At 45.5% G+C, this 14660-nt stretch overlaps 1 protein-coding gene across 2 annotated transcripts in view; it reads left to right on the top strand.

Annotated features, from left to right (window-relative positions):
* Positions 1-14660, top strand: part of LOC135376171 (neprilysin-1-like) — a 148938-nt gene that overhangs the window by 108775 nt on the left and 25503 nt on the right. The gene's annotated exons all lie outside the window — the stretch shown is intronic.

Below are 14660 nucleotides of genomic sequence, written 5' to 3' on the forward strand. Positions count from 1 at the left end.
CTTGAGCGCGTTGCACGCTGTGCGCCAACCATTGCTCAGAAAGATCGCTTCCGGTTTGAGGAAGAGCGGCGTGTACGCCTCCCCTTGTCAACACATCAGGAAATACAACGATATCTTTCTGAGTAACGGTTGGCTGTGAGATTGGTATGTAGTCGAGTATCTGTCTTTGCTTGTAGGCTTTCGCCAGGCTTTTCGTCAACAACAATTCTTGAAGGCGCCGCTCGCATCCGGAAACTCATTTATGAAACTGATACCGCTATGTTTGGCATCGTCCGACAATTTACATGGATGTTTTTTTTTTCGTCCCAAAATCGCTTACATATTATATAAACGAATGTCCAAGATCAGCGCTGGTTTCGCGGCTGCAGAAGCTCCGGTGGCGTAACGTCACTCCCTAAGCGGTGGAGTGAGAGGGCGACTCCATGAGGAGGATAGCCACCCTCCAGACTTCCCGTAACTGTATGAGACGCCGCCGAGGAGTTCCTTTGCTCAAGGTGGCGCCCTGATTGGCTGTTAGGGGGTGACGTTTTCAAGTTTTTCCAGAGAGGAAATTCCGGAATACTCTCAACATCCGGCGTCTGCTCTTGTCATGTATTCCATCGAATAACAGTCAAAGTGCTCCACTATTTCGCATTAGATTTTCGATACCGTGGTCAGTGGTCCACGAGGAACAAATATGGCACTATAGTTTAGATATCGACAGGAACCGATGCGACCGTTCCTTTCAGAGGACTCTTCTGAACTGAATCACTTGGTGCACAGCAATGGCATCACGTGGAATTAAGCAGTGGGGACAGAAGGTTCGATTTCCATATAGATTCGTTGCGATAGCGAAAACGGACTATAATCACTACGCTTACGAAGCTCCCGGAGTCCCCATTGGGATGCTGTTCCTCCAGTATTTCAACTTATTATGCCTTGCTACAAGCAAAAGAAAATGACACACAGAGTTCACTGATATGTTTCTACGGGAGTATTCCTCACTACGATTTATGCGGAGGACGTACGGATTTCTAGCATTATACAAAAACTCTCCTATTGAACTTTTTAAATATAACATTCGACCTTATTGGGAACATCTTACGTCATCCCAGCGCATGACATATCTGCCAGATTAGATCATCCGTGTAAATTTGCACGCACCCCTCTGCAAACAAAACCATGTTCATCCTTATTCTTCGAGAGAACCAACTTGTTTTTTTTTTAGTTTAATTTTAGGCACGGGTGTTCCCTTTGGGTCTCCGATTTTCTCCATTATTTTTTATGAGTTAACCCCACCTGTTTCACCAAACTCTGGTTTCGCTTCGACGGATATTTTCATCATTTTCAAGCGCTCTATTCTGGCGTCTATAACGGCCACAACTTCGACCTTTTTTATCATTGGTTGACTGTCATAGGCTCCGAGGTGGCACGATTTTCTTTTTTATCTGATCATCACATCATTTTCTAAAAATCGCACGAAAACGCTATCGCATAAATCTTGCGCACTTTTTATCTACTTAGTTGTATCTCATATTTAGGCAGCAGCGTGATGAGACGCACAACAAACGAAAGCTTTATATTCGCTCTTTTTTATGATGTGCAGCATACAATTCTGCCTTGCGTCGTTCAGAAAAAACTTTTTGCCGAAATTGTGCAGTCATGTCTCGCTTATCCGGAATTCAGATATATGGAAAACTCGTTATCCGGATATTTATCCGGACGTTTTCCGGACTACATTCCAGGCTACGGGATGAACCCGCTCATGACCTACTACTATACTAGAGACCTGGACATCCGCAACGCTCCCAGCACCGGGGTAGTAGCTCTGGCAATCGCCTCTTGGCTATGGGATTTGGCGCTAGCTCGCACTATTCGTTACCACGTGACTTGTCGAAACCGCGGCGATGTATGGTAGGCTGTGTTGACAACGACGAAGCAGTATAAGAGAGATAATAGCGCGTGCTTAGCAACAGCCTGTGTATCCCTGCGTAGCAGACTAAAGGCGGTGGCAAAGGTGATTCCCTCTCCCCATTAATGCTATGTGGCGCTTGCAGCGGTCACTAACGTAACTAACCCGTGACCCGTCTCTCCCATAGGGGATCGCCAGCTGTCCAGGTCTCTAGTATGGAGTAGGTCGTGAACCTGCTACCATCGGATTTTGTCTCGGTTATCCAGAATTCGTTATCCGTATCCGGACACCAAGTAGCAATTTTCCAGAGCCTAGGTCATTATGATTCATTTCTGTGGAAAAAGCCTTAACGTCCTCTTTCCCTGGCATGTGCTCTGTTCGCATTGTTCCGGAAAATGGTCACATCTCACCGGGGAATTCTGAACTGTTTGACTCCTCTTTCTTTAGAGGTCACTCTCTTTTGGTGTGTGCAGGCACACGGTAGAGATGGAAAGCGGATGAGGTATCCTGTATCCACCGGGCGAAGGAATCCACATGTGAACGTGAGTGTCCAGGCAGTTCCAAAGTATCGCCTGTCTTCCGGTCTATGCCAAAGAGATTTCCAAAAAAGACAAAAAGATGTGCGCGGGACAAATTTTCTGAGACAATACCCTTCTTTGAACAGCAGGGTTACGCAGGGTGTGCTGTGGCTGTTACCGAAATTTTGTCACATGCGTGCCTACTCATTTCAAGCAGCCCATTTCGCATGACTTTTTCAAGGAACGATCTTTTCCTTGTTTACTGTTCTGGATTTATAACGAGGTCACCCAATGGTTTTCCCTGTAAGATGGCTTGGTTCGGTTATCCGGGAATTCGTTATTAGGACGAAAAGGGACGACTCCCAAGGTGTCCGGATAATCCAAACTGACTATATAGGAATTTTGCCAATGTTGACGAAGCGCCTACGCAAAAATACCTTGTTTTATTCGAAGAAGAAAAATTTGAATGCATTACCAATAGTTAGGTTTTGATTGGCGTAAAATTGAGCTGGTGTGAACGCTCTGCTGGTGAGTTACGGAGCTTGAAGGTTGTCCCGCGTCGCCAGGTCCGCCGATCGGATGTTCTCCCCCGTCACTCGCCTTTTTCATAGCTACGCCGTCGTCAAACGCTTGGGTATCTTGATGTATAAATTACAACACAAGTGAGAGTTTGTAATAAAATTATCAACTTCATATATGCCCTCCACTTCCCACGGAAATGAAGAAGGCGACATATGAGCCGGGAATCATGGCATAATCCTCATCTTGAGGGGGGGGGGGGGGCATTGTCAGCGCCACGTGCACACCCTAAGCAACATGGTTCACTCTGAAGCTCATTTATAGCGGTTCTAAAATACCTGAAGCAGTTCCTGCAGAGCTCGTCGCCATCCGCCACTCTATGCGTGCGCACAGGGGCAAAGGTTCTTCTCAGCGCTGTCGCATCCAAGAGGGAGAGACACACGAAGTAACGCCGTTTCGTATCCGTGTTTTGTGTCGAAGATCATAATCCGCAACAACAACGCGCCGGAACAATAGATGGTCCAGCCGTGTTCGCTGCCAAGTGGATTCTCAGAGTGCGAGTAGTACTTCCCACGGCGTGGTATACATTGAAATCCCAAAGTGAGATCACATTTGACAGTGTACCTTAGTGTTTTCCGGTCTCGTAGTCGCGGCAGGCAATTCTGCCTATGGTACCTGGACCCGCACTAATGAAAACGACCTTATGCGGCGACACCCGACCGTATGTGCACAGCGCGTCCGCGATCATAAACTGACAGATGTATATTTGTACAGAGAACATACTCGGTAGCTTCTTGGAGAAGAACATGTCTATTATTTATCACCGATAATGATACGTGAAACAAGAAACATACGCCACGGGATCAGTAGTTCTAGCTAATGCGAGTTACGGAGTTGATGGAGTGTGTCCTTGCCCTGTTTCTCGGTCTTATGTTTCCTTTTCCTCCCCTTAGTGAATGGGGCATATACTATACTTCACCGCACCGTGAAGTTTGAAACGCGGAGAACCAGAATCATGGCTGACTTGTGCGGCGTACTAGCTGCTGTTGTTGCTGTGCCTATTTCGGTGAAGCAGCGGGTGTTTCCCTCGCACAAGGATGTATTTTGTTATAGCGAGCAGCGCTTCCGCGAACTTTTTAGACTTCCCAAAGAGGGAGCATATGGACTCTGCGAAGAGCTCAGGGAGGTCCTCAGACCTCGAACGTCACGGCGAACAGCATTCACCGTCGAGACCAAGGTAATTGGCCATTTGCGTTATTGCTTTGCTTGCACTGCTAACGGTAGTTAATGGCACGTGGTCAGTACACGAAAATACTGCAGTTGAGGGGAGTTGGGGAGCAAGCAAAGAAAATCCCCCCGCACACACAAACGGTATATATGGTGCAACACTGCACAGATAATGAAGCAACAATGTGGCAAACCCTTGGGGTTCACCCCTCTTATGCCTTCTGCACACGAAAGACCACAGATACATGAAACCTCCACCCTCCCAACCACATTTTCCCCAACCAACAGCAAATACAAAACATGCATTATAGATAAGACTTCTGATGGATATTTCATGCTACTTAGGTGCTTGCTGCCCTCCGGTTTTACACCACTGGCAGCTACCAGCGGAGCATTGCTCAGGATATGGCTGTTGCCATTGATCAGTCTGCGGTCAGCCGGTGCATATTAGCTATCAGCAAGGCCATAGCTGGAATGCTACTACAAAGATACTGCGCCTTTCCCCGGAGAGAAGAGGAGCTGGGACACATCAAGAAGAGGTTTGCCGCAATGAGTGGAATGCCATGCTGTATCGGGGCCATTGACTGCACACATATTGCAATCATTGCACCGTGTGCACCAACCTATAGGAAAGCGCTGTATGTCAACCGTAAGGGATACCACTCCCTGAATGTGCAGATGGTGAGAAAAAAAAAAGATAAGCAGCTTACTGCATGAAAACAGCAATAATAAATAGCAATTAGTTGTAGCTGATAATGAACACTGATCACTGTTCAGTATGTTAAAACATGGCGTTTCCTTATCTGCTCGTAGGTGTGTGATGCAGACCTTTTCATAACCAGTGTCAATGCTAGGTACCCTGGTTCCTCGCATGACTCTTTCATCTGGCGCAAATCTGCACTTCACGAGCTACTCCACGGGGGACACGTGTCCCTTGGTGAAGGTGGATGGCTTCTTGGTAAGTTTAATGACTCCATAGTGAAGAAGCGAGAGCATGTGCAAAAAACAGAGCAGACACGAACAGAAGAGAACAAGAGAGTTCCTCCTCCAGCTGGCCTGTATCTACTCGACTTTATAAGTTTAACAACTCTAGCAATGGCAGTTTGCTTTGATAATGGCAGTAATACCCCTGTCAGACGGCATGCTCGAAGGACTTCGGGGAATTTTCATTTGCAAAAAATGACCTCTGACAGCCGTGTCAGACAGCAGCTCAAAGGACCTTTCTAAGAAATGACCATCAACGCGAAAGGAGGCCCCCAACGACATTTGAGGAGCAGAAAGGAGCAATCTCGACAACAGTGTTATGCCATTGTACCCTCGCTACCTTCGCAGTTGAATGTAGGAAAACCTATAAAATGCGGATAATGGAGTGAAACCGTGTAAACGTATTTAGATCCTATTTAGAGAAGTGCATATGGCTACTGCATCTTGATTTGTGGCGCACAGACCAACTTCAAATTTCCATAGCAGACATGGAAAACGAAACCGAAAAAGGGAGCCGGTGAGGGCAGTCAGTTGAGGAGCACTCCTTTCCCGCCTGTCTGGCAGGCGCCCCCGAACAAAGGTCATTTGAGAGGCCGAAGGCCATTTCTCGCAATTGACATTTGAAATGCTGTCTGACTAGGGTATAAGACATGCAGTTTGTTGCCTTTATGCACATGAAACATTAACTTTATTCCTCAGTACGCTATACTACTTGAAATATATATGTTGTGACATAATATATGTATGATATACAGGGTATTTCAAAAAACGTGTCATTCGGACTTTATAAAAAAACGGTGCGACAAAAAAATATGGGGTAAACGGCACTTGTGTGGCAACTGAATTTGCCATCTTGCACAAATATTTTCATTTGTTTTTAATTAAAAGAAATTGAATTTCTTTAATTGAACTTCAAAATTTCTTAAGTCAACCTCACGTTTTTTTTACAGAATTAGAGAGCCTGTAGCGAACTTAGTCAGAACAACCAAGAAATCCGCTCGATATTGCAAAGGGAACTGCCCAAAAAAAGTCCCGAAGTTGAGGCTTCAGAGTTTCGGGTATTCAACAGCGCACCAAATCTGTCGCAAAGATGCGCGAAGGGCAGGACATGTTTCTGTCCCCATGAAGCTAGAACAGTTTATCGCCGGACCGGCGTGCAGCACAAGACGCACCGATAACAAGGCGGGTGACATTCAACCATACGTGGATAAGCGGCAAACAAAAATGATTCCGCCTCTTTTTTCCCGCCCTGTTTTTTTTTCGACCTTCTATCTTTCATGGGGGCAGGAGTATGTGCTGCTCTCTGCGCATCTTTGCGACTGATTTGGTGCGCCGTTGAATACCCGAAACTTTGAAGCCTCAATTTCGGGTATTTTGGGGGGCAGTTCCACTTGCAATATCGAGCGGATTTCTTGGTGGATCTGACTAAGTTCGCTACGGGCTCTCAAATTCTGTAAAAAAAAAACGTTAGGTTGACTTGGGAAATTTTGGAGTTCAATTAAAGAAATTCAATTTATTTTAATTAAAATCAAATGAAAATATTTTTGCAAGATGGGTTATTCAGTTGCCACACAAGTGCCGTTTACCCCGTATTTTTCCGTCGCCCCGTTTTTTTATAAAGTCCGAATGACACGTTTTTTGAAACACCCTGTATATATGTGACATAATATATAGTATATGCATGTGATATAAATATGTGAATGCAAAATATGTACAGATATGTGCAAAAGACATGGACAAACGTTTATCTATGGGATGTACATGATATTGGTTGTGTGCAGGTAGTTCACCCAAAGTGCGACAAAATTACATGAACAAATCAAGTTGCCCAAAAATTATAGGATCAATGGCATATATCTTTGCGAAGCATTTCCCTTATGAACGTTTGGATGTATGAGCACTTGGAACGACAGGAATAATACTAGTAATAATTCGTGGCTTTACATAAGGAGACATATGCGACCATGAGCGACGCCATAGTGCCAAGAATAGCAGGGGAACAAAGCTACATAAATCATTGCATTAAGGGACACAGATTGTTATTGCCCTTTCAGATTCTGACATAAAACAATGCTTTGACTAGGCTAATTAGGCTCAGAGTTAAATTAAGAAAATTAGTTTCTAGCAACTGAAAGTTGTCCAGAACATTTGTATGTGCTGGAAAAAGTCCCACGAACTTACATGCCGTTGACTCCATAAGCCTTGGACAAGTTTTTTTAATAGTCCTTTCTGACATATTAGGTGGAAAAGACGGCACATGTACACATGCTAATACACGTCGTGCTGCTTGTATTTCAGGGCACAGTGGTTATCCTCTGGAACCTTGGATTTTGACTCCAATCCTGGGTGGTGAATCAGAACTGGAAACAGAGCGGATCGACCTGCACAACAGAGTGCATGCAACAGCAAGAAGCACAGTTGAAAGATGTTTTGATGTTCTAAAATCAAGATTTCGGTGCCTTCTCCGCCTCCGAGCTCTGCATTATAACCCAACGGCAGCAGCGAATATTATATATGCATGTGCTGTGATACACAATACCTGCAAACTGTACGGCCTTTCAGATCCTGACGTATTATAATTAACAACAGAGGAAGACTCCTCAGAACTGTACAGGGCACCTAGTAGGCATCCCCAAGTGGCCCGAACGGATCTTAGAGCAAATGGTGCATTGATAAGGCAATCGATTCTTCTACATTTGGTGGAACAGCATCTGCAACAATTGTCCAGATAAAATGCCACTTTCATTAAAAAAGAAAAAATAGCCAACTTTAACCAAGTGTGGGAATGTGCTTGACATCATTGGTTTAAGTGTGCTATAAAATACTTCACTGCAAAAGTGATACCTATGGAGTGTTCACCTTTATTCCATGTCCATGTTCTCATCTTGCTGAAGGAATGCAGAGGCAATTATAGAGAGGCTGTTTGAGATATCTGTGAGAGCCCCTGCCATCTGCCGCATAACGTTTACAGTTTCACCTTGTTGCTGATGAATTGCTCCCACTAGTGCAGTCAACTCATCACGGGCTGGCGGCGGCGGATGTCTAGCACGGCGTCGAACTGCGAGATGAATCAAACTTCAATAATAATCAAACTTGCTACATTGGCCAACAATGGTAACAGAGCAATGTGTCAGAGCAGCTTCTCTTGATTTGTTTCTCGATGTTTATGCTGTGTACGCTACCTTCACAATACTACTAAAATAACGTAAATGTACGTTTGCTGTGTGTTTTGTAACGTCACCACTAGCAGAACACTTTACTGCAAATGCAAAACCCCACATAGGTTTCAGTCTGATGCGTAAGTCAAACCTTTCCCTTCCTTTTTTTATCAGCGTTCAACATATCGCGCCCACCACCCTTAAGTCAAAGTGCTTTCCTGCTACTTAAAGATCGCTCTGGAGCACGAGAAGTTTTAGTGTTCTGTTACGTGTTTGAGAAAAAGAAAGGACATTGTTCCACCACCCTGTAAGTTTTCAGTACACTGAAGTATGCATGAGGATCCCTCCCCCCACAAAGCAGCATACCTACCTCGAGGTGATTTCATCTGCATCACAGGGAGGGAGGCCCGCTCGTGATGATGCGCAACACCGGCTTCTTGTGCAGTGTCATCATGTTGTACTTGGATGCCTTCAAAACTTTCTGATGGTTGCGTGTGTGCCTCAAAAGCGATATCTTCAACCCTGTTGGGGACAGCCTGTGACTCGACTGATGTATCACAGAGTGCCTTCAGTTTAAAGGGGAGATTGTGTTACATTTTGTATTCAGTTAGAAATACAAAGCCACTTGCCACATCCAGTAAAACAGATTTTGCTTACATCAATTCCCCAACAAGAGGGTCACCATGGATGACATGCGCACCCAGTAGTGCAGCCACTCTGTTTTCAAGAGGCGTCAACTCTGGTGATGCCTGTTCACCTCCCCCTGTCTTCCGCCTTTCTCGTCAATATCCCAATGCCTTGTCTTTTACACTGCTCTTCCACTCTGCCTACGCCTAGTAAAGTAACTCTCTTTTGAAGGCATTCAACGCCTACAACGTGCCCATATCACAGGCGATATACCTACCTTCTTCCACTTGTCAATAGTTTTTTCAGGCCCGCCTGCATTCAAGATGGCAGTTATTGTTTTCCAATGATGGTCTCTGTCGCGTTGTGTGAATTTTGGTGTAAGTTTGTTCTGATTAACATCAGGGTTGTTTTCATATAGGTAACAAGTATGTCATATTGCTCTTTGCTTGTTTTTCGCACTCTGATCCGATTTTCCATCTCCGAGGGTATAGGGCTACATTCGGCAGACGACGTACAAGGGAAGAGACGAGATTGCAGAGCAGACGAAATTTATTCCCGAAAGATAATTCAACACAGCTATTACATCATTCATTCAAACGTATAAAGAGGGCGACCCTGCTGTCGTTGTGTTCATGATTACATTGAAAGTCGAATATTATGTTACACAAAATTCGAGTACAACGCAGACAACACACAGTACGCATGCACTATGTGGTTATCGATGTCCATACCTTGCTCCCTGCGGATTGTATATTACGGAATGGACAGTTATGCATCAGTCAATATCACAGGGCCGTCCGTTGCTTCCTTGTGTCCTATTACTCCACAGTACGTAGTCATTGGAAAGCTAGTTCGTGGGTGCGGGTTCCCCTTTGAAAGTTTGCGAAGAACACGCAAGTTGCGCCGGTGACGAACAATTCGCCAAAGTCAGTCCGGTTAACGTTGATCATCCTCGAAACATAAGTACCTCTACTCAGAGCCACTAAATAACCGGATATAATTTAGTAACGATCCTTATTTAGGGACTCTCTTTCTGCTGTATCAATCACTCACAGCACACGCAACATAGTCCCAGCTGCACACGTCGGCTGAAATGGAACTTCACGACACACTGAAAGACACCGAATGCAAATACCGGCACTAGGTAGTATTCATCCTCTTAAATACAGTATAACGCAAAAAAAAACACAGATATGACACTGAGTTCTTCTTTCTCTCCTACTTCAAGCAGTCTTTATCAAAACTGATCGAGCAATACGTCACCGCTGCCTCTAAGCCTTTTCGAAGCGAGAGCTACCACCGCTGCCATTTTGGTCGGCTAGGGTATTAAAAAAGTGCTGTCATTCGCCACGTTTGCTGCTACGCTCTTGGCGATGGGGGGCGCTGCGGTTATGATAACGATCGATTTAAGATAACTATGGGTAGCTGACCTGCACCTGTATGTTGCTGTTGAAATCATGAATGAAGGGAACAGTGCAGAGAACGACCAGCAAGTTAAACCAAACTACTTTTGTTCTGTGCCGCAATGCGACTCTGCGCGCCAAGGGGACACCAGTTTGTCCGTCCGCGTTTTCTTCTTTCCACAGATGGAATACCGACTACTTTGACGCATCCTCGGAAGAGATGGATTGAGCGACTCGAAATCAGGAAACCTGTTACATCAGCAATGGTTGTTTGTGTATGGCAGAGCTCTTGGAGCGGTACTCCCTACATATCTGATGAACGTTACTATTTTTCTTTTTCTGAAGCACACTTCTGTGCAACTCTCGTCAGGAAGGGAAGCAAAACCTTGTCTAGGCAAATCAGAACGATTTTTTTTTTCAAACTTGAGTAGCCATTATGTGCAGGAAAGCGCAGGGGATAGCGCGAAAACGGATACCAAGTCAGCATTGTAACTGTGCATTTGAATGAGCTCGTCAAATCGCTTGGGAAATAATTCAGAAATAATGCGACGTTTCGTTAAGGTTTCCCAAAAACATGCGCGCCAGTGACACACTGGTGTGGCAACATTACCCTGTAAATTCTAAACTACATTCCTGCACGCGACAGATCTTATCTCCTACAGATTTTATCTGTAAGAGAGCATCAGCACAGATATCATGTGCTTGCATGTCTCTGACATTCCTGCAGCGGAGGTCACTCGCTGCTTGCTATTTCGGTGTCGCAACCGATAAACCGAAGTGTGTTTGATCGAACACGCCGGAACTTCGCAAATAATACGCTACAACTATAGCCTTCTCTTTGGACAATTCGGTTACGCCTGCCAGAAGTATATCAGCAGCGTTTAATACACGTTCGCCTTCAACGCATCGAGAATCAACATTGCGGTTCAGAAATCTCAACATCGAAACTCAGCGGCAACCTGGTTACGTACGCCATGTTGGATGTTAAATGCGCCACGTACAGGTCGCGCAAAACGCGAGCGTAAGGAACTTTACGTATGTCATGAAAGGAAACAATAACGAACGATATACGAGGGGTGTTCAAGCCAAACCGGAACTTTCTGTCTCCTGAGTGTACAAATGCCTCGCGCTACTTCTTTTTCGTCATTTCCACACGCGACAGGCCTCCGCGTTCACCACGGGGTGGTCCAAAGTTTGTGCAAAACAGAAGACACGTGCCGGACAAGATGGTCGACAACGAGGTGAGCGCGCACATCGAACAGCGAAGTATCATGAAGTTTCTCGTGAATGAAGGCGTAAAGTCATATGAAATTCACAGAAGACTTCAGGGTCAGTATGGCCACGATACACTGAGCCGCAGCGAAGCGTTTTAGTGGTGCAAAGGGTTCCGAGACGGCCGCACATCAGTGCAGGACGATCCCGGCCGGGGTGGCTCAGAGCCCAGTGTCAACGTTCCTGAGAACATCCAACTTGTGGACCGCCCGATCCTCAAGGACCGACGGATAACATGTCTCGAACTGGCTCAAAAGACGGACCTTTCTGTGGGAACGTTGAACACTATCATTCATGAACACCTCCAGTTTCGGAAAGTTAGTGCCCGTTGGGTCCCGAAGCAGCTCTCCGTGTTTGACCGGCAGAGAAGACTGTAAATCTCCCAAGAGCTAAGTTACCGTTTCGACATTGAAGGGCAGCCGTTCCTTGATCGGATCATCACGTGTGATGAAACGTGGGTGCACCATTTCACTCGTGAGTCTAAACGCGCATCACAACAATGGAAGCACCCGGGCTCGCCAGCTCCCTAGAAGTTCCGAAGCACCCCGTCTGCGGGTATGGTCATGGCCACGGTTTTCTGGGACAAGGCTGGCATTGTTCATGTTGATTTTCTGCCCAGTGGTACCACCATCAATAGTGCATATTACTGCCAGGTTCTCAGGGATGTGCATAAGGCGCTGAAGCAAAAGCGGCCGGGCCTCATCACCAAAGGAGTCCTCCTCCTACAGGACAATGCACGCCCGCATACCGCGCATCTCACGACACGCACCTTACAGGAACTTGGCTGGGAGTTGCTGCGACATGCCCCTTACAGTCCAGACCTGGCCACCAGCGATTTCCATCTCTTCGGGCTACTGAAGGCGTTCCTTGGGAGCCGGCACTTCAGCTGCAACGACGAGGTCAAGAATGCGGTCCGATCATGGCTGCTACGCGCCGGTAAGGATTTCTACGCTGCTGGCATCCAAGCCCTCGTGAAACGCTGGGACAAGTGCATTAGTGCAGCTGGAGATTACGTTGAAAAATAAAACTATTTTCTCGCCTGTAAGTTCATTTTACTTTTGCGAAAAATAAAAAGTCCCGGTTTGCCTTGGACACCCCTCGTATATGGGCGGTATCCACATCACGAAAAGTTCAGCATCCTGCCCCAGGATACCGGCGACACACGGCGACGTAGCAATGAAAAAGGCGAGCGGCGTGGCGGAACATCCGTTCCGGACCTGGCAAATACCTGGCGAAGTGTGACAGATTTCAAGCGCCGTAACTGACCAGCATAGCGAATTTTTATTGTGTTGTTACAACAGCCGAATTTGATGTTAATCTAAAGTTAAGTAATTCGTTATGCATCATAATTTTTATCCTCGAACAAAACATGCCCTTTTTTGCGCAGGCGGTTCGTTAACATTGACAAAATTATTATTCTCATTTCAATATCGGCAGGAGTTCTTTCTGAAGGACGCGAGCCAGAAACATGTGACGCATATAATTAAAAAGAACGAAGATCAAGCTTTTGGCGAAGATCTTTTGGCGTTCGTTTCATCGCACTGCTGCTAATATACAGGGCGCGTCACGAAAGACTGATCAGAACTTTCTTATATGCGCGATTTATTTTTCTTTTCGAAAAGCTGCTGAATATATCTCTTCCCGATTGGGCCTACTCATAAGTGGTGCCGTATCAGTAACTAGTGCAGCCGTCAATTAACTTTCATAATTAATCTTCGTAATTTGTGAAAATATGTTGATCGCGTAATTGCAGAGTTGTAAATGACAACCCTGAGGAGCCTAGTCCGCTAGAATAGAAACCGCAGCGTTTTTATGTGTTGAAGTAAAGAAATATTCGAAAATGCCGCTTTCTTTTCACCCCCTTTCCGTGTACCCCTTTCTGAACAGACATCAGCCTCTTGCTCAAAGCATAAAGCACCCCGCTTTCGAGTGAGGTGAATGTAAGGGCGAATAATGATGCAGCTTCTCAGCGTAGGTTGTCGCGAAAATGCCGCCGTTCATTTTGTTCTCTTTATAATCTTGTTTGACCCTGGTGCAACACCCCTCAAGACAATGTGCATGATTTCATCTGATAATGTCACGAAATAATGCTACCTGATCCATAACTTAAAAAAAATCACAGGGGTCACAAAAATAGATTCTTGATGAGTGCTGCTTGATTAGTGGGGTACGTTCTGCCAAGTTGTAAAAAAAAAAAAAAATAACGGGATCGACAGTGACACTAGGAAGCGGAGGATGCCACATGCTTTGAGGAACAGTAGGATGTCAGTTGAGAAAGGGTGGCAGCGAGACGGGCACAGAAAAAAGCGACTACAAAACTCTCGCGCCGCTCGAAAATTGTGCATTTTCGCATAGTTTTGACTACGGCGCAGAAAACTGCTGCCGGTTTCAGTTCTAGAGTACTCCACTTCTCAGGATTGTGCTCTTCAACTCTGTGTTGTGCGGTCAACCTATTTTCACTAATTATGAAAGTTAATTAACGGCTGCAGTAATTATTGATACACCACCACCTTTGTTAGGCCCCATCGGAAATAGATAACGCACTTTTCCGAACGGAAAAGACATCGCGAATTTAAGAAAATTCTGGTCATTCTTACGTGACGTACCCTGTTTGTGGCTGTTGGAACCCAAATGTTGGAAAGGAGCAGGGACCAAGCTTTAGGTAACGTTTAATGGCGCATAACTAGAATCAACTGTGCGGATGACGATGGCTAGAACAACAGCGGGTGAAGGGCACACGTCACGAGCGTCAAGGGACGAATCTTCATCTTCCCTTTTCTTATAGTGGTATCAATAAGTAAAGAAAAAGTGTGTAAAATTGATGCGACAGCGTTTTCGCGCAATTTTTATAAAACGCTTCGATGAGCAAATACAACAATTTTTTTTTGCCACCTCACAGCCTATGACACATCGAATATGTGACAGAAACGTCGAAGCGGTGGTCAGAATAGAGCCGCTTGGTTATGGAACTTCGGAATAGCAGCGATGTTCATGTCACAGATGGGGTTAACTCATAAAAACATAATAGAGAGAATCGGATACCGAAAGGTGACAGCCGTGC

The sequence above is a fragment of the Ornithodoros turicata genome, unplaced genomic scaffold, assembly GCF_037126465.1.
Source record: "Ornithodoros turicata isolate Travis unplaced genomic scaffold, ASM3712646v1 ctg00001049.1, whole genome shotgun sequence".
Taxonomy (NCBI): domain Eukaryota; kingdom Metazoa; phylum Arthropoda; class Arachnida; order Ixodida; family Argasidae; genus Ornithodoros; species Ornithodoros turicata.